Genomic DNA, 22216 nt, shown 5'->3' on the forward strand with positions numbered 1-22216 from the left:
ATTAAGTACCCTTATGAATATGCATGAACATAAACCTCATATACTCATTTTGGTGGCTACTCACTGTGCTGGGTTGCCCTGGAAGCCATTCCAAATGGTTTTGATTTTGCGTTTGAGATTCTTAATGGTGGTAATTATCTGTTGCAGCCATGCAGTACCAAATATGATGCGTGTTAGAGATACTTTAAAAAATAATAATAAAAACGACTAAAGATGCTAATTCCCACATTTTAGTTCCTACAGGGCAATTAGCCCCTAGTAATGATGTTTATATTTATATGCAAATGTTTCAGGAAAAATGAATCTTAACAGAGACTTCATATCAATACCATTGGGAGATGAGAGTATTCCATCTGTCTGTAGAAAATGCCTGCCATTAGCTCTACATGTAGCCTATTTCTGTAATAGAAACTATTTAATCTTAAGTAATTCATTCTTCATTTTGTGTTATTTTCCCTTCCTTCTGTTCTTTTATTAAGACTCTTAACTAATGTACAGTATGTGCAGCTCTTCAGGGCCTACACAAAGGTGCCCTGCCACATTTTCTTCTGAGTATCATCTGTTGTTTGAATTATTACCTAATGTCCTCCCCATTCCTCATTTTGGGATAATAATCAAGTAACCAAAGCAAGCTGCTCAAGGGGCACTTACTCATTAATATCCTCTGTTGGAGGGATTGCTACAACATGAAAAGAGAAATATAATGAAGAAGCCAACTTTTGCATTAAAGTTGGAACTTTTGTCTAACCTCTGGCCTGTGCATGGAGAAACTGAAACTTATGGACATGCCATGAACTTGAACTTTTTGTTTAATCAGAGATAGGGAACAGGCTCAGTCACTGCAACTTCCTATGGCAATGATCATTCTCTAGGCACTTCAAGACAATCTCTTAATACAGAGGGTTCCTTAATAACAGATCACTTTTTTCTATAATCCTTTTGTGTCCTCCCTTAAACTATCAATCAACAATTAGTTACTTAGCTAATTTCACTGGATATACTGCTTGCTTAGCTATGCTTTTTTTTTTTTTTCCTTGCAGATGTATAAAGTGACATCCATTATTACATTTAGGAATTGCTGTTTGGTCCATGCTTTAAAGACCAGCAAGGAGCAGTTTCCTTTTCAGCTATCAGAAATAGGGCCTCTAAAACCATGACTACAGAAAACAAAAACCATTAACTGAATCTAGAACTCTAGAGGTCTACTCAATTACTGTGAAACTTAAGATTTTGAATAATGACAAAAGAAAAAAAAATCAAAGAGCACTATAGTAAGAAAGTTTTGTCATATCTATACCATCTCCATGGCAGAAATTCCTGTAAGAATAGCAATATTTAAAGGCAAGTGGACCTACTAATGGAGAAGGCAATGGCACCCCACTCCAGTACTCTTGCCTGGAAAATCCCATGGATGGAGGAGCCTAGTAGGCTGCAGTCCATAGGGTCACTAAGAGTCAGACATGACTGAACGACTTCCCTTTCACTTTTCACTTTCATGCATTGGAGAAGGAAATGGCAACCCACTCCAGTATTCTTGCCTGGAGAATCCCAGGGATGGGGGAGCCTGGTGGGCTGCCGTCTATGGGGTCGCACAGTCGGACACGACTGAAGTGCCTTAGCAGCAGCAGCAGAACCTACTAAACTTAACCAAGTTCAAGTAAATGGTAATTACTCACAACTTTCCACAGTAAAAGAGGTACCCACCTGACAACTGTGTATACACTTTCCCCTTTAACCTAGAGTAAACAAGTAAGGAAGCCACCCCAGAATTTCAAAATAAGAACTAAAGTGACACGAATAACAACAGGTTTCAAAACACAGATGCTCCTTGTCACTCACAGTCAAAATCTGGAATGAAGGAGTCTGGGAAAGGGAGAAATTCAGCATCATGCCAGTGGAAAAATCTCATCAGAATCTCTGGAGATTTATCTGTCACTCTGACAGGATAATTTGATTTTAAATTCCATCACTGCTAGCCCTAATTTTTAAAATTAATTTGGGAAAAAAAAGTGACTTCTTCTTCTCCCATATAATGAGTAATAGGATAATATAAATCAAAATCAAGGGTGCCATTAATCAGACATTACAGGGAAGAAGATCTGAAAAATTTTAGGGTTCTGAATCAGGGAAGAAGAAAACTTTCCTTCCCTCACTCTCACCCACCCATCATGGAACCAGAGTAAAGAGTAGTTAAAAGGGATTCTTTATGAAGTTTAGAGCATCCAAAGTTTTCCTATCAGTGTAGAATTTTAATTATTTCTCAAAAAGTCTGGCATCTTTCAAAAGAGCAGCACTTATTCAACCTCACACTGAGCCCACTTAGTGCATTATTATCATAATTCATTCCTGAATGAGAGATTTTCAGACAGTAGACAAAACACAGTAAAATGTCATAAACATGCCCTTACTTTAAGGTGTTCAAGTTAGCACCTAAAATTATACAAATCTGATAAAACTCCAATCTCTTCTCTTCCCCTTTCTTAATAAAGGGACACATAAACAATTCAATGCCAGGAACGGATGAAAGTGACACCACTTTCAGAAAGCCGATCTACTTGAAAATCACTGCCTGCTTTTTGGTTGTTTCTGTACAGCATCTCAGAATTCAGGTTGTCTCAGGCCCACAGTGATAATCAAACATCTAATTAAAAGGAAAAGAATTATACCTTGACCAAAATGGCACAGAGTGCCGTATCTTGAGAACTGCTTTGTACATTTGCAGGTGACACACTCATACACTTGCCAAATATTACAGTTTCTAAAGGATGAGCACTTAATGTCAATCTGCTTGTTAGGGAATCAGGTTTGTAAAAGGTGAGCTGCAGAATTTTTTAATATGAAGTTTAAAGGTCAGAGGTGTCTCCCTTTTTGCCTCTTCTTTTAGCAAAACCAACTCTGATTGTCTTCTCTTCCACTCTCTTATAACACTGACTTTCTGTTTAGAGAGCTAAGCTTCTCATGCCCAGACCTGCTACTCTTTAAGTTTCACTCTTTAAGTTTCTCCCTGATACATTTCTGCTTCTACATACTTGAACAAAGAGACAAACTATGTCATAATATTTATTACACATCACTGTGGCTTCCTAGGAAATAGACCAAGTACACAATAGCCACTCCTTTCATTGAGACTTAAAACCAAATGCTTCATACAATTTCATATTTGTACACTTTAGGATTGCCTGGTTTTATATTTTGAGATATCAAGATATCAAAAAAATACTGCACTCACATTTTTTCCTCAAAAAGTGTTTACACTTTCTGCTTGGTAACCTAGGCAGATACACCTTTTGATAAAGTTTTTCAGTATTTAACATATGTGTGCACTCATACACTTATTTATATACGTATATATTCATGCGTACATGTGTGTGTAAATTGTATAAAATCTCAAAGTGACAATAGCTCTACCACCATGATATAAATTGAGGAAATCTGAATGAAAAATGTAAATTAATTTTCTTCAGATTTATCAAGGAAAATCCAACAATACTTACCTTCAATGATAGTTTTGTATACTGCACAGATTTTAGAAGCTTTAGGAGAGCACTTACCTTACAAAATTGAGATTCCTCTCCTATGTGTGTTCTCACCCAGGACACATGCCAGATTCCTCATAAGCAGTGTAGCTTAAATTGCAACTTCACACCTGTTGCAAATTTAAAATTATGATTTTAATACAGAAGAAAAATAATTTTATTCAAGTTTTATGTTAGTTTAATCAATAAGCTTTAAAAATGCAAATATTAATACATACACACAGGGTTTGGGGTGTTAGATGATCTAACACAACCTTTAATTTTTTTTTTCTAGACAACTGTCAAATGTGATAAAACACAAATGATGGAAGATGAATATAAAAATTGCATTAAGATATGTACTCTTAAATGCCCTCATCAAAGATGTCCAGCTCTTAATTTCAGGAAAATACTCCTCAAAGATTTCACCTTCATCCTGAACACAGCTGTGGTAAGCTAGCTAAGGTCCACTGAATCCAATTAGAGCAGCTTTCTGGGAAAGGAATTGTGATTCTTGACATTAGGGCAATATACCGCATGCTGTTTTCACTTGAAGGAGGACAGTGTTAGCTACAATCATTTTCAGTCTGTGACTAAAAACTGTATCGTCAAGCCATGGCAGACACAAAACACTTGTCAAGTTCCACTGGAACCAGCCATTGGTTGTTCTGTCCTCAGGGCTATAGTTTGTTTATGTTCTGTTGCATAAGATCAGAAGAATATTTAGAGGCTAGAAAAATCCAGAGCAGTGGACAGAGAAGTCACTGTTGTCTGCATAACTCAAGAGGGGCTGATGTTCTGTGAATCGTAAGAAAAAGGACGTACAAGATTGGTCAACTCAGATACATGCTACTGCTGCTGCTGCTGCTGCTAAGTCCCTTCAGTTGTGTCCGACTCTGTGTAACCCCATAGGCGGCAGCCCACCAGGCTCCCCCGTCCCTGGGATTCTCTAGGCGAGAACACTGGAGTGGGTTGCCATTTCCTTCTCCAATGCATGAAAGTGAAAAGTGAAGGTGAAGTCGCTTAGTCATGTCTGACTCTTCGCAACCCCATGGACTGCAGCCCACCAGGCTCCTCTGCCCATGGGATTTTCCAGGCAAGAATACTGGAGTGGGGTGCCATTGCCTTCTCCGCAGATATATGCTACCCACTTCCTTACTCCATCAACTCTTCAATGAATTCTGACAAACTCATCTCATAAATGCCTCCTTGTTTGTTATTCCTGTTGCACATTTCCTGCCATTTCCCCTAATCTGACTTTATACTATAGTAAAATTCTGCTATCCATACCTAGGCCTCCCTCCAGTTCACACTGCACTCTGTCAGAAGCAATTTTCTTCATCCGAAATACAAACCATGCCAACCTTTGACTTTTTTCACATCAATAGCTCTTCATTCTGAGATCCTTAAGGAAAAATAAAATATCCTTCATGATCTTCATGATCATGATTTTTGCTTATTTTGCAGATTCATCTTTTGAGTTCTCCTACCCTATCTCAAATTTTTTTAAGCTCTAGCAACACCAAACTTTATATACAAATACACACTACATATATGATTCATTTTGCCTTTTAATCCACCTAAAAAAGTTTTATTTGTTCTTCTAATTCCTCTTTGAGATGTTATATTCTCAGAGGGTTTCCTTGCTTTACTTCATGAAAGGGTTAATCACCCTCTCCTCTAAAATGCCTCTATAGCTGTCTGTTGGTGTACTTGTCGGAGAAGGCGATGGCACCCCACTCCAGTGTTCTTGCCTGGAGAATCCCAGGGACGGGGGAGCCTGGTGGGCTGCCGCCTATGGGGTCGCACAGAGTCGGACACGACTGAAGCGACTTAGCAGAAGTGTGCTTGTCTGTTTGCATGTCTACAATCTCACCTTGAATGTGAATCTCTTGGCCTAAATCCCATGGATCATTCACCTTCAATTCTGCAGTGCCTAACACAATGCCTCATCTGTAAAGGAACTGCATGTTGGACTGAGTATACCGATATTTTATTTACTTTTTCATATATTAATGAAAATAAAAGTTTCTCAATATTGGACATCCCCAGTACTTAAGTATGCTCTGAACTCAAATTCAAATATGAGGCAGTTGGTGACTAATGAGATACTAGTATTTTGATTCTATAATCACACATAGTATGTTTCCAAGTGATAGGTTATATTGTCTCACTTTTATTATACTGTGTCCCCCCACAAAAATGCTCAGAATAATCTCAAAATGGAGTGCTGTGTTCCCTAAAGTACCTTAAACAGTTATTGGAGTGTAGTCCACAGTTTTTCTTGAATTCTCACCATTCAACAAATAACTTGCAAGTATCCACATGACCTAATGGACCATTATTAATTGAATGCCATGGAAGATACTTTCAACAAGTCATGTGACATGAAAAGAAAAAAAAAGGAAGAAAGGGAGAGAAAAAAAAAGCTTGCTTTGTTCCTGAAAACCCAATGACCACCCATCTATACGTAGGTAAGCTCGATGCAAAATTCTGTCCTCCCTGGGTTTAATCTCCACAGGTACTACTGGATAGATATTTGTTCCCATCAGGTTAATATTTCGACAGCTAATATTTGGTAAATAAAATCAATGAAACATCTGTGCTGGGTTTTGTTTGTCAATGTTAAAGGGGTGGATGGGGTGAATCTCATAATTATACCAATTCCTTCACTTGCTATCACATGCTGGACCTGAAGCTCTAAAATCAGTATGAACTGCATTTGATCAACATGCAGGAGGAATGCAACAACACTCTCAGGTTTTTCTAATGCTCTTTTCTACCTTTCGAAATTGAGTGGCTTTGTATAATCCTCCTGAAACTTCACACCTCACACCCCTTCAAAGCCCAGTGCTCACACATGGTAGCAATAGAGGAAGGATTATTAAAGACCCCCATTGGAACTGTGGCCTATTCATTTTCTGTGTAAACCGTGGGGTTCCTGTGCAGACAGTGATGCACCAACACAAACCCAGACAGCTGCTGTACTAAAGCTGCTCCGAGTGCAGGTGGGGAAACAGCTTGTGATATTAACAAGACTAGATCCTTCTCATGGCTTTCTATAGCCTTTATTTAAAATACAGAAAAATGCTTTCAAAGACTTATTTATAACTGTATCAAGCACAGATTGCACCAACATTATGCTGCAATGAGCACATGTGTTATTCATACTGATATTAAGTATTTTTCTTTTTTGAAATATCCAAAAAGAAAAAAAAAATGTTTCCTGAGAATGATTTCAGATAGGAGCTACTAAAACCATATCAGCAAAGCTAACTTGGGTGAAAATAGCTTTTTTGGAATTTAAAAAAAATTGTGAAAACAAACAAGCAAAAAGATTCAGATTAAACAGTGAAATTGAGAGACAAGAAATCAATTCTTTTAGACAAAGGTTTTATGGATAGTGCAGCTGTTAGGGGCAATTTTTTTTCTCCTCTGTCATATAAAGATCATAATTAAATTAGATTAAATGTTCCACTTCACTGGAGATGTGTATTTTAATATTTTTAACTCCTCAATAAATCTCAACAGAGTTCTTGATATTAAAAACATACTCAATTTTTCCCCTGATATCTTATGAAGCCCCTACTGTGTGTCCCAGTTCTGTTACATGTTAAGACCAACGCAGAAAACATCCAAGTTATGTTGTTAGCTTTAAGGAAAACATATCTCTTTGAGAAGATGAAACAGTTAAGAGTCAGTGAGAATCAAAAGTGGCAATAATAATAAGTAGTTATGGGCCAAACAATGCAGACTCAGACAGCTAATTGGTAAGTTTTCAGAAATGTAAAGTCTCTGGTCTCACTGTAGTCATATTTAAAATGTGGATCAAAATATTACCTATCTTGCAGTGTTTTTCTGAGAAATAAAGGGGATATTATAAGAAAAGCACTTAAAAGATACAGCCAAATAGTAAGCACTTAGGAAATAAGGGCTATTTTTCTATTTTAATTTATATGAGTTGTGGTTATTTGGGCAAGACACTGACTAAGGAACTACACAGAAGAAAATGGCTTTTGCCCTCAAAACATTGAAAATAGTTGATATAACACTTCAAGGAAAGAGAGGACATCTCAAGCATGGGGACAATAGTGAGCAGTTATGAGACTATGAATGAATGAAAGATGTGTTTTATAAAGTGATAGAGTCATGAAAGATATATTTGAAAGGGAGGAATGAGCATGCAGAAAATCTTGATGCTACATTGGTAAATGGATATCAAATTACTGGAGTAAAGTACAAAATTCAAGTGACTTCTTATCTACCATCTTTACTCAATCATTATCACCCTTGAATAAATTTCAAATTATTTTTGAAAGTTTCAAAATGATACTGAGGTTATGATTTCATTTGACATTCCAATTATATTCACTCCCAGATCAAAACTATAAGTTGTCCACTTTGTTCCACGGTATCCACATATTCACATTTTTTTGGTCTGTAAAATTTCCAAAATATTACCTTTTCCCTAAAAATGATACCTTTATTTTTCTTTAAAAAACTGCATTTTAAAATTTGGTCATTCTAGGCATCTCAAATGTTTATCTTAGCATGAACATACACATACATGCGCACGCGCGCACACACACACACACACACACACTCTTTCTCCATGTCTCTCTCTCAGATTTAACTCTGAAGGAAACTCTGCTTTACTTTGGATATTTATTGGTTTGGGAGTCTTGGCGGTCATTTATTCTCTTTGGGGATCACCTTTCTCAGTTATATAAAAAGTAAAAATAATGCTTCATTATCAGCCAAAGACAGTGGAGATAACAGGTAACAAAGAGACCAAACCCATGATATTATCAGAAAGAATGAAATGTTATTATTATTTTAAAATCTTTAATATTATTCATTTTTAAGAAAAACTGTAGGAAAAAGTCCTTCAATATGCCCTGATCAGTCAAAAATAATTGTTGAAATATTTTTTTAAATGGTTAGCTAAGCCAACCACAATCATACCCTTAGAGAAAACCTAATCTTATCATTGGGGAATATCAACATACTCTATTCTTCTTAAAAATAAAGAAGAAATAATTTTTCAAACATTTCTGTTTGCTTGATTTAGTACTGGAACAAAGTATTTTCTAGGTGAATAAAATTGGTTTAAAAACTATAGCAGTGTGCTCAGTCACTTCAGTCGTGTCCAACTCTGCGACCTATGGACTGTAGCCTGCCAGGCTCCTCTGCCCATGGGATTCTCAAGGCAAGAATACCGAAGTGGGTTGCATGCCCTCCTCCAGGGGTCCTTTCCAAGCCAGGAATCAAACCGATATCTCTGGCATCTCCTGCTTGGCAGGCAGGTTCTTTACCCACTGAGCCACCTGGGAAGCCCCCAAATTATGGTAACCAGTGAACCAGTAAAGTTGCTCAGTTGTGTCCGACTCTGCAAGCCCATGGACTATAGCCTTTCAGGCTCCTCCATCCATGGAATTTTCCAGGCAAAAGTACTGGAGTGGGTTGCCATTTCCTTCTCCAGGGGATCTTCCCAACCCGGGGATCAAACCCAGGTCTTCCACATTACAGCAGATGCTTTACCATCTGAACCACTAGGGAAGCTCCCAAATTATGGTAGGATTATACTAATTACATTTTAACATTGTATTAAAGTAATAATTAGAATAATAATTTTAAATATCATTGATAGAAAAAATTTAAAATAAAAATATTTGGATGAAATTACCAAGCAATACTTTATATTTGACTTTATTATATTTGTTTTTATCAAATTATCTTATTATCCAAAATGATTGTAAATATTAGAACCCAAAATGAAATTTTCATGTTTAAATTTAGACAGCATATTGTAGAAAGTCACTTATGCAAAATCATATTATATTTTAAAGTATAAGATATGATGCATATTATACAGATAAGGATAAACCGAGACAATTCTGCTACTTTCTAGACATAAAATATTTAGTGGTGCAACACTTCCCTAGAGAATATACTTTAAATGACACAACTAAAAAAATAGTATACAAAATAGACTTCAGGTCTTCAAATTTTACAGCAAAACATCTAGCTCAAAGGCAAAGGAATCATATTTTATTAGTTATTTTACACTTAGAGGAATAAAGCACTCAGTTTTTGTTTTTTGCTTTTTTTACATAAGTTAAATAATTTCACACAAAATATTTAATGAAGACATGCTTCACTTTAAAAATAAAAGTAAACTGGAATGTTATAAAATTAAGAAAAGCTTTTAAAATATTTAGAAAATTTTGAGTATTCCTGAATTATCATAAGATTCTGGAAAGAAATACAAGGAAAGAGTTAGTGATTAAATTAGAATAATTAGGCACCAAATGTATTTATTTCTATTTTTTCTATCATAGGAACTTAGGTACATTATTGTCAATAATAAAATTATTTTAACATGTGGCACTGCACAAGGAAATAGAGCAATAAAAAGGCACTGTACAATTGTTGAAGATTTCAAAGATTGCTAGTATTGCATGCTATTTGTACAGACCAAGGAAAATGGACACTTTTATAACAGTATTGTTGAAATCTAAATTGATACAGCCTTTAAAATATACTTATACTGTGAACCAGAAGTCTAAGTCTATTAATTTCACCAATGGAAATACTCAAATACATAGGCATATACCAGGATATTCAAGAATGTTTACAGAAGTATTATTTAAAATGACCAACAATTTAGAAAACATTCAAACATTCAAATGCCAATCAATAAGAAATGTGTTAAAAGTTTCCCAATATGGGGAATGACATACAATGAGACAAATAATTCTATGCTCATGGAATGTAAAAAAAAAAAAAAAAAACAAATACATAGTAAAAATGAACTTATTTACAAAACGGAAATAGAGTCACAGATGTAGAAAACAAATTTATGGTTACTGGGAGGGAACTGGACAGGGGAAGAATAAACTGGGAGATTGGGATTGACATACACAAACTACTATACATAAAACACATAACTAATAAGAACCTACTATATAGCACAAAGAACTCCACTTAATGCTCTGTAATGACCTATACAGGAAAAGAATCTAAAAAAGCAATGGATATATGTATATGTATAACAGATTCCCACTGTACACCAGAGACTAACACATTATAAATGAACTATATGCTAATAAAGAATTTTTAAAAAATAATAATTTCATGCCCAAGATGTACTGTTAAGAAAAAAGAAAGTTACAGAGAAGCATAATTATACATTACATATATTATACAATTATAAATACAATGATAAATATCAGAAACTTCTGTAGCAAACTAAATTGTGAACATTTTACCTCTCAAAAATTAGGTTATATAGGACTTTATTTCCTAGATTATATATTTTGTACTGCTGACTCTTTTCTTGTGAGTCAAAAATAGAAGTTAAAACCTTCTCGAGATAATTGTAATACATCTATAATTATTCTAATATCCTATATTTTGTTTCATTCATTCCAAACCACACATAGAGTACTTGGGGGAAAATGATTAATTTTTGTTTATAGAAATCACTTCACTTTTTGTTTTCCCCAAAGAACTAGGAGGAAAGTATGGGCTTCCTTGGTGGCTCAGTGGTAAAGAATCACCTGCCAATACAAGAGACTCAGGTCTCCTGGGTAGGGAAGATCCCCTGCAGAAGGAAATGGCAACACACTCCAGTATTCTTGCCTGGACAATCCATGGACAGAGGAACCTGGTGGGCTATATAGTCCATGGGGTTGTAAAAGAGTAGGATACAACTTAGTGACTAAACAACAAGGAGGGAAGTACGTAGCAGATGTTCAATGTTTTGCTTGTTGGTTTAGACTAAAATAAATGAAGAGGGAAGAATGGAATTATTGTCTAGGAGGGTATTATATTCAACTTTTTAGAAAAGGGAGAAGAGACAGTTAATGCACAAAAAAAGAGAAAGGAAAAAACTCTCCTCTCTGCCCCATCACCCCTGGTTTGCCTTTCCCTTTTCAGCATATAAGTAACCTAACATAAAATGTAAGAATTGTATTACATATCAAATTAATTCAGAACATGACAAGAAGGGCAGACAAGTGGCTGTTTTAGAAATGAATAGACTTCATGAAGTATTTAATAAGTATTGATCCTGATTTCACCAGGGGGTAAGTTCCTCTCTGCTACTGAGTTAAGCACTTTTGAAAGCTGCAGCCATTGTGAGGTCAGCAGTTCAACAAATACCCAATCATGAGCTATTGGGTCAATAAGTGAAGTCGCTCAGTTGTGTCCGACTCTTTGCGACCCCATGGACTGTAGCCCACCAGGTTCCTCTGTCCATCAAGGCAGGGCTTCTTCCAAATTCTCCTTCTTGGCCACAGACTCCAGTCAGGAATGAAAAAGATCAGATTTTTTAATGCAGCTTATGGGGTGAGGTTTGTCACTGACACTGATTGGATAATGGTATGGAAAACAAACCTATAATTTGCTGCTGCCACATCAATAAGCAAAAAAAGAAGGGTATTTTCTGTAGTTGCTTTAAAACCCTCAAAAAGCCACTTAAGTCATTTCATAAAACTTGATTCCCTCCTATTTTTTTCCTTTATTTTTTCATTCTCTTTCCCCTCTTCTTTTTTCCTTCTCTGTCTTTCCTTATTTTCAGTTTTTATTACAACATCACAGAAACTAGCTAGAGTCTATGAGAGATCTTAGAAAAAACACTACTTCTTTTGCTGAATTTTTAAACTGTGTGCTTATAAGTCAGTCTCTTTGGACCTTACTTTTCCATCTGGGCTTTGAAGCCTATTGGACTCAAAAGCTAACTGAACAGGAAATGAACAGGAAAAGGTGATTTAATATCCTATGCTTCAAAATGCTTAATAAAAAATACTAGCTAATATATTAACAGCTTCATACTCTAATTCTTCTTTCCCTTTCTCCTTCATTCTGGGTTCCTAGTTTGGCATATCTAACAAAACGCTTAAGACTTGAAAGCCATTTTTAAATGGAAGAGAATGAAAGTTTTTTGGTTTTGTTTGTTTGTTTGTTTGTTTTAATGCTATAGACAGCATAACTACTGCTTGGAAGCAGTCCTAGTCTTCAAAGACCTTTGTTTCATCAGCATTATTTCCCATAAGAACAGAATAATGGTACTTAACGCCTATGGTGTTATGTACTAATTGGCCAATACACAATATTTTGGAGGTGTTTGGGATATCCTCCTAAAACCTGATACTATATTAAGCTAGCTGGATCTCACAGATTTTTAAATTTTTTTTTAGTGAAATCTGTACTAATATGAAAGTGAAAGTGTTAGCTACTCTGCTGTGTCCAACTTTTTGCAACTCCATTGACTGTAACCCTTGGTGGGATTCTCCAGGCAAGAATACTGGAGTGGGTTGCCATTTCCCCTCTCCAGGGTATCTTCCTGATGCAGGAATCAAACCTAGGTCTCCTGCATTGCAGGCAGATTCTTTATTGTCTGAACCATTAGGGTATAAATATAATGATAGGATGAGCAATTTTACTGCCATTACTTCAATCGATAGAGTTCAGACTTGGGTTAATTTGCCTAATGTTGCCAATGCAGATTGGTTACAGTCCTAATCATCATTTCTGTTTTTTATGTAGTCAAGATTAGGAACAGAAATACCCTGGCATTCTTAAGGAGCAGACTTAGGGAAGGAGATCCTTTTACGCAGTCTTTATCCAGGGCTGTCTGCGCCTGAAATGAATACTGAACACCAAATTATTTTGTTTAATTTTAAGTTTACTATGGACCTAATAAATTATATATTTGAAGAGAATCTTAAGTCCTGAAACATCGTCAAGCAATGATATTATAGTCCACCACTTTTTGTTTTAGGGGCTATGATTTGCTTTGAAAGTAATCCCCTCCCTAGGTGTGACTTAGCAGTTAAAATGGCTTAGATCTCAGAGGGACAACATGTATTTCACTTGTGAATGCTCTTTATTTATATATTACCACTTTCCTAAGGATTTGCATACTTTTTTTTTATTGGAAGTAAAAAACGTGCACATATTTGAATTTTCTTCTTAGTTCTGATTGACAGAATTATTTTACCCTCACTCAGGCATCAGTTGTCCTTTTAAGAGTTTGATGAATGTTTTGGTAAATTTTCAAATTTATATAGGAAAATCATTGTAAACAAGTTGGGAACTTAACCCAGCTGCCACAGACAGGTATTGTATAAATCAAGTAAAATATTCTCCTCATATTTATATACACAGTATTTCCACTAAAATTCCCAAAATCTATTTTCCAGGAGTATAACTGCTGCTGCTAAGCTGCTAAGTCACTTCAGTTGGGTCCAACTCTGTGTGACCCCACAGACGGCAGCCACCAGGCTCCCCGTCCTTGGGACTCTCCAGGCAAGAACACTGGAGTGGGATTGCCATTTCCTTCTACAATGCATGAAAGTGAAAAGTGAAGTCTCTCAGTCATGTCCGACTCCCAGCGACCCCATGGACTGCAGCCCACCAGGCTCCTCCATCCATGGAATTTTCCAGGCAAAGTACTGGAGTGGGGTGCCATTGCCTTCTCCGAGGAATATAACTAATACCTTTTAAATTTATATATTTAAATATGTATTAAACATATTCAATATATGTTGGAAAATAACATATCCCCCCCCAAAAAAGGAACTAAAGAGCCTCTTAATGAAAGTGAAAGAGGAAAGCAAAAAAGCTGGCTTAAGACTCAACATTCAAAAAACTAAGATCATGGCTTCTGGTCCCATCACTTCATGGCAAATAGATAGGGAAATAAGGGAAACAGTGACAGACTTTATTTTCTTGGGCTCCAAAATCACTGCAGATGGTAACTGCAGCCATAAAATTAAAAGATGCTTGCTCCTTGGAAGAAAAGCTATGACAAACATAGACAGCATATTAAAAAGCAGAGATTATTTTGTCGACAAAATTCCATCTAGTCAAAGCTATGGTTTTTCCAACAGTCACGAATGGATGTGAGAGTTGGACCACAAAAAAAGCTGAGCACAGAAGAATTGATGCTTTTGAACTGTGGTGTTGGAAAAGACTCTTGAGAGTCCCTTGGACTGCAAGGAGATGAAACCAGTCCCTCCTAAAGGAAATCAGTTCTGAATATTCATTAGAAGGACTGATAGTGAAGCTGAAGGTCCAATACTTTGGCCACCTGATAGGAAGAGCTGACTCATTAGAAAAGACCCTGATGTTGGGAAAGATTGAAGGCAGGAGGAGAAGGGGACAACAGAGGGTGAGACGGTTGGATGGCATCACCGACTCAATGAACATGAGTTTGAGCAAGCTCTGGGAGATGGTGAAGGACAGGGAAGCCTGGCATGCTTCAGTCCATGGGGTCACAAAGAGTTGGACATGCCTGAGTGACTGAACAAAAACAACCCAGAAGTAGAATTGGCAGATCATCTGACAATTCTATGTTTAATTTTGAGGAACTTCCAAACCACTTGGACAGTGGCTACACCATTTTACATTTTCAACTGGAATGAAAAGAGATTCCTATTTCTCCACATCCTAACCAAGACTTACTATTTCCTGTTTTGCTTTTTTTTTAAAAAAATTAAATAGACATCTAAATATGTGTGAAGTGGTATCATTGTGTCTTTGATTTGAATTTCCTTAATGATTAATGATACTGATTGTCTTCATGTTATTATTGATTATTAGTATATCTTCTTTGGATAAATGCCTATTTGCCATTTTAAAAATTTCTTTGGTTGTTTTTTACTGTTGTTGAGTTATAAAGAGTTCTTTATATATTCTGGATACTAACCCCTCATCAGATGTAACTTGCAAATATTTTTCTTCCATTTTGTAGGTTGTCTTTTCACTTTATATCAGTGTTCCTTAACACATAGGGCTTCCCTCATAGCTCAGTTAGTAAAGTATCCACCTGCAATGCAGGAGACCCTGGTTCGATTCCTGGGTTGGGAAGATCTGCTGGAGAAGGGATAGGCTACCCACTCCAGTATTCTTGGGCTTCCTTTATGGCTCAGATAGTAAAGAATCCTCCTGCAATGTGGGAGAGGCCTGGGTTCAATCTCTGGGTTGGGAATATCCCCTGGAGAAAGGAAAGGTTATTCACTCCAGTATTCTGCCCTGCAGAATTCCAAGGACTATATAGTCCATGGGGTCACAAAGAGTCGGAAACGACTGAGTGACTTTCACTTCACTTCTTTAACATATAAAAGGTTTTAATTTTTCACTCTAGTAGTTTTCCCTCTGTTTCTTGTGTTTCTTGTTTCATAGCAAAGAAATCATTGACAAATCCAATATGATGAATCTTTTCCCTTATGTTTTTTATAGCTTCAACTCTTCAGATCTTTGACACATTTTGACTGAATTTTTCTAGGTGGTATAAGATTAGAGTTCAACTTTTACTCTTTTGCACATGAACATCCAATTTTCCAAATACTACTGGTTGAAAACACACTGTTCTTTCCACGTTGAATGGTCTTGGTACCCATGTTAAAAATCATTTGACCATTCAGATATGAGGACATATTACTAGGCTCTCTATTTTATTCCTAAAGTCCATATGTCTGTCTTTATGTCAGTGCCACATTGTTTGATTTCTGTAACTTTTTACTTAAATTTTGAAATCAGGACTGTGAGACTTCCAATTTTATTCTTCTTGAAAATTACTTTACATCTAATATTACATTTATGTGTATTACCATCTTATAATTTTCCTGGAGTCTTCAACTCTCTAAATTTTAAACACTATAACTAGAACAGAGCAGATTATTTAGAAGTGGTTGTCAGGTATCTGACTAACTCAGTAACTTTCATCCAAAATTTAATTTCAAAATTAAATCTTAATTGCACATGTCTATTTTTCTTAGTACATTCTTTAATGAAATGTCATTTTCATGTTTATTTTGCAAATTTATACTTTTCAGCTACCTAACAACAGACTGGTTCCAAATAGAGAAAGGAGTACGTCAAGGCTGTATTTGTCATTCTGCTTATTTAACTTATATGCAGAGTACATCATGAGAAACACTGGGCTGGAAGAGGCACAAGCTGGAATCAAGATTGCCGAGAGAAATATCAATAACCTCAGATATGCAGATGACACCACCTTTATGGCAGAAAGTGAAGAAGAACTAAAGAGCCTCTTGATGAAAGTGAGGAGAAGAGTGAAAAAGTTGGCTTAAAGCTCAACATTCAGAAAAATAAGATCATGGCATCTGTCCCATCACTTCATGGCAAATAGATGGGGAAAGAGTGGACAGTGTCAGACTTTATTTTTCTGGGCTCCAAAATCACTGCAGATGGTGATTGCAGCCATGAAATTAAAAGACACTTACTCCTTGGAAGGAAAGTGGTGACCAACCTAGACAGCATATTAAAAAGCAGAGACATTACTTTGCCAACAAAGGTACATCTAGTCAAGGCTATGGTTTTTCCAGTGGTCATGTATGGATGTGAGAGTTGGACTATAAAGAAAGCTGAGCACTGAAAAATTGATGCTTTTGAACCGTGGTGTTGGAGAAGACTCTTGAGAGTCCCTTGGACTGCAAGGAGATCCAACCAGTCCATCCTAAAGAAGATCAGCCCTGGGTGTTCACCGGAAAGACTGATGCTGAAGCTGAAACGCCAATACTTTGGCCTCCTGATGTGAATAGCTGACTCATTTGAAAAGACCCTGATGCTGGGAAAGATTGAAGGCAGGAGGAGAAGGGGACGACAGAGAATGAGATGGTTGGATGGCATCAGCGACTCAAAGGAGATAAATTTGAGTACACTCCAGGAGTTGTGACGGACAGGGAGGCCTGGCGTGCTGCGGTTCATGGGGTCACAAAGAATCAGACATGACTGAGTGAGTGAACTGAACTGAAAAACACTGACTACGTTATTTCATGGTTAATTATTTGTTTTAAATAAGTCATTGACATCATGAACTAAAGCTAATTAATTATATGCATATTTAATATATTATCATCTTTGGGGTCAGTTAAATAGAATATTGATATTAGAAAACATTAAGGCCAAAAAAAAAAAAAATCATTCATACAATGTTAAAATCCCTAGTAGAGAGGAGTTAAAATATGTGAGGCAAGGAAGGAGAGAATATTTTTAGCTGAGTTTTTAAGAGTGTTAATGGAATGGAATGTCCTGGAAGTCTGTTCTAGGTGGCAGATGGCCGATGGCAAGAGCTACAGAGCTGTCCTGATACAGTCCTGGCTGTGACGTTAGTTGAGGGAGTTGGGGTTGGAAGAGAAGCTGGGGAAAAGTAGTGATTCCAGAGTTTGAAGTGGTTTCAAAAGTGTATCTGTAAAGTTCTATGAAATTCCATCATGCTATCAATAAAAAGCAAAACCCTCCTAGTATATTCTCACATGAAGAATTATCCAAAAATATGGTATCTTGTCCATAGTGTCAGAAGTCATAAAATATTAATAGATGACTTCATTGTATGCTTAGTATATTTGAAGTATAGAACTAATGACTTTCTAACAATTTCTTTTTCAGCTAGGAAACAATGAAGGTGGACTCAGGTCTGTCTCAGTCTTTTGACCTATCTCCTGTCACCCCTCTCAGATATTTGTGGGCAATGTAACAAAGAAAAGACCAAAGACTCTTCTCCTTATCCTTATTTACCAATTTTTCCTATTTTTTTTCTATTTTTAAAGTTAATAGAAATAGATCACTCTTATTCATCTTAAGAGTTTACATAGGGAATGCACAGAAATAAGAATAAAAGGCAAAATATACACTTGACTATATTTTAGGATGATGTAACTGAAAACATTCCTAGTCTAACTCTTTCTTTTTTTTGGTCTTTAAGAACTATATTTTGAAAGGGGAATATTAGAATAAATTTGTTATTATATAGAACTAAAGAGCTACGCTTTCTTTTTTATTCATAGTCTATTTTCAGATATTCTTTTTCTCTAAATCTGAATATGTCTATTTTAATATTAGGAAACAAATTCAAGAGTAATGATCATTCTGGGTCTCTCTAGTGTTACTGTATCGCTTTTGATTCCCTTTTCCTAATTAGACCATCGTTTGTCTTGTTGGCTTGCAGTGATCATGTGGAGCTGTCATTGTGCAGGGCACTCTACTCACCACTATGGGAGTACAGAGTCTAAGAATAATTCTTGCCCTATGATTGAGTTGAGTGCCTGACACATAATTTTTTTTAAAAAGGTAAATTGCTAAATGTATGATACAAATGAAAATGTTTTGAATATGGGGTGGAAAAAAATTCACTGTTGCTTTGTCCTCTCTGATGCCTAAAATTTTGAGAGGCTTCTCTTTGTATGTTGCGTGGGGGTGTGTGTGGGTGTGGGGGTGTGGGTGTGGGTATGAACATTTTGGTGATAAATTACATATTTTACTAAGGAGCTCAGAAACTTTGTGCATCCAATTCTTACATGTTATTGAGAACTAATATTGGAAATTTGAAACAACATATATCTAAGAATGTAGGCCTCCTTCCCTGCTACATTCTGTCATTTTTATTTTTAGCTTTCCTTCCTTAAATGGGAATTTGGAAAATATTCTTATCCTTACTTTCTTAATATAGATCTGATTTTGTCTACTTGTATATGACATGAAGACAAAGAAATAAGATATGATACATTTTAAAATAAGATACCTTTGAATAGAGACTGAAAATATGTTTCTATTCAATAGTCACATTGATTTATACTAAGATTATTTTCAAGTGGATTTTCCCACCTATGTGTTATATAATTATTAGCTTTCATTTAGTGAATTAAGTTCCATTATAGAATTGCTCTAGGGTCTGATGAGGCAGTATTCTTTTTTCTGTTTCATGACACCCAAGACTGGCATAGTGTAGGCTACTGCTTGATTTAAAAAAAATGGTAGTCAGTGTGTATAAAATCTGGATGTCACTATGAGTACTTTTGTGGGTATTTCAAAAGTATATAATCTGCCAAAATTAAAAATATAAAAAGTTTATACCTTATATTCCCTTTCCAGAATGGAAACAAGTTATAAATTGTTAGCTTTTTTGTTTTTGTTTTTGTCTTTTTTTTTTCCTATTTTATCTTTTTTTTTTCTAGTGGCATTTGGGCAAATTGGGCAGGTCAAAACCAAATCCTAGAGTCTGTGTGATTTATTTGGCTATATCTTTAGAGTAACCTCATCAGACATACTCCCACACTACTACATAAAGTCAGTTTAGACCAGAAATCAGGACATTAATCTTGGCGTCAAGACCCAACTGGGAACTGACACTAACTGGACAAGCGTCCTTGAGCAAGCAACACTGTTTGTGGGCCTCAGTTCTGCCACTTATAAAATAAGGGCACTAGATTACACAATATATAAACACCATACACTCAGTGGTTCTCCTGGGCAAGGACTTTAAGGAAATAAAGGCACTGCTGAAGTATGAGATGGAAGGTAAAGAGTAGGAATTTAAAAAACATATACCATTCTCTATTATTCAACTATGTTAAAGCATGCATGCTAATTTCTAAAAACAAAGAAACAAAAAAATAGGAGTTTCAAAGAAGAAAGTAAATACAATTTACAGTTTTTGAGACTATTTTTTAGTGTTAGATGATTCATATATATATATATTTAAAGTATTATTGGATACTAATGATAAACAAAATGTTCTAGATATAAAACTGAAGCTATGTAAAGAAAATTGAAAGGAAAACTTTATGTTGTCATTTACTGACTAATACAAAATTTCCATTCATTCCTTGGAGATTTTGGTACCTGGTTTACTATTACTCTAGGCTTTATTCTTGAATCATTTTAATAGTCACACAGATAATCCTTCCAAATTCCTGGTTCTCAGTTCCTTAAATTCTTCTCTTTAATGAGTATCCTCTACGTCATGGTACACTGTGATATTATCCAATAGCTTTTAGTTTTCTTTTTTCCAAACATTTGTTACATTTTCTCCTTTACCTCCATTTCAGACATTCTATAATTTTCCATACATCATCTTCTATCATTCAAGATCATTTTATTAATTTCCCAGCTGCAACAATTACCATTCCATCTTAGAACTGTAAGCCATTATTCTAGCACATTTGCACTGTTTTTCACACTTTCATGTCCTAACTTCATAATGAGCCAGTTTGAATACCACAGTCCATCATCTCATTTCTAACCTCAATTCTAACACCATCCCCCTGTCACTCATAATTGCCTGGAAATGCCCAAACACTGGTCCAATTTAATTCTCCTTTTATTCTGCTATCTCTGTACAGATGAGTAAGGCAGGAGCAAATGCAACCCTGTTGGCTTCAGATTCCTACTGAATACAAAACAGTATGATTTGGTATAAATCAAGTGTCATGTTAGAAACTCAAGGATATAGCACCAACATATTTCTCTTCTAAACCATTTAATTGCCCTCTTTACTGGATCATTATGATTAAAATACTACATTATCAGGCCATCCAACATGGCTTTTCTCTTGCTCTCTGAATATTGCTTGCTTCCCATAGAACTCCTCACATGACTGATTGTTTTTTACATAAATCAATTATACTCCATTTATAGTTATTATAAAAATTTGACTATATCCCCTGTATTGTGCAATATATCATTATACCTTATTTTATACATAATAGCTTTTCCTTCTTAATTCCCTACCGCTATATTAATTCTTCCCAGTTTCTTCTCCCTACTGGTGACTACTACCTTGCTCTCTCTCTACCTGGGAGTCTGCTTCCTCTCTGTTGTATTTGTTAATTTGTTGTATTTTTAAGATTCTGCATATAAGTGACATCATAGAACACTTTTCTTTTTCCATCTTACCTATTTCACTTAGTAAAATGTCCTTCAAGTTCATCCATGTTGTTGCAAATGGCAAAATTTCATTCCCTTTTTATAGCTAAGTAGTATTCCAGTGTGTGTGTGTGTGTGTGTGTGTGTGTGTGTGTATCACATCTTCTTTATTTCTTGATGGATACTTAAGATCATTTCCATATCTTGATAACTGTAAATAATGCAGCTATGAACATTGAAGTATATGTCTCCTTTGAATTAAAAAAAAATTTTTATATACAACACAAACAACAAAATGTTGGCAAAGATGTTGAGAAAAGGGAACCCTCTTACACTGTTCAGTTCAGTTCAGTCACTCAGTTGTGTTTGACTCTTTACAACCCCATGAACTGCAACACGCCAGGCCTTCCTGTCCATCACCAACTCCCAGAGTTTACCCAAACCCATGTTAATTGAGTTGATGATGCCATCCAGCCATCTTATCCTCTGTCATCCCCTTCTCTTCCTGCCCCCAATCTTTCCCCAGCATCAGGGCCTTTTCAAATGAGTCAGCTATTCACATCAGGTGGCCAAAGTATTGGAGTTTCAGCTTCAACAACAGTCCTTCCAATGAACACCCAGGACTGATCTCCTTTAGGATGGACTGGTTGGATCTCCTTATAGTCCAAGGGACTCTCAAGAGTCTTCTCCAACATCACAATTCAAAAGCATCAATTCTTCAGTGCTCATCTCTCTTTATAGTCCAACTCTCATATCCATACATGACCAATGGAAAAACCATAACCTTGACTAGACAGACCTTTGTTGACAAAGTAATGTCTCTGCTTTTTAATATGCTGTCTAGGTTGGTCATAACTTTCCTTCCAAGGAGTAAGTGTCTTTTAATTTCATGGCTGCAGTCACCATCTGCAGTGATTTTTGAGCCCCAAAAAATAAAGCCTGACACTGTCCACTCTTTCCCCATCTATTTGCCATGAAGTGATGGGACGGATGCCATGATTTTTGTTTTCTGAATGTTGAGCTTT

The 22216-nt window shown here is 36.0% G+C and overlaps 1 long non-coding RNA gene across 3 annotated transcripts in view; it reads right to left on the bottom strand.

Annotated features, from left to right (window-relative positions):
• Nucleotides 1–22216, bottom strand: part of LOC123335008 — a 604601-nt gene that overhangs the window by 471838 nt on the left and 110547 nt on the right. For all 3 annotated transcript variants that reach the window (XR_006553221.2, XR_006641376.1, XR_006641377.1), the window contains exon 3: nt 3552–3646. This is a non-coding gene — a long non-coding RNA (uncharacterized LOC123335008). The remainder of the gene's footprint in view (nt 1–3551; nt 3647–22216) is intronic.

Source organism: Bubalus bubalis, chromosome 9 (assembly GCF_019923935.1).
Source record: "Bubalus bubalis isolate 160015118507 breed Murrah chromosome 9, NDDB_SH_1, whole genome shotgun sequence".
NCBI classification, from domain to species: Eukaryota; Metazoa; Chordata; class Mammalia; order Artiodactyla; family Bovidae; genus Bubalus; species Bubalus bubalis.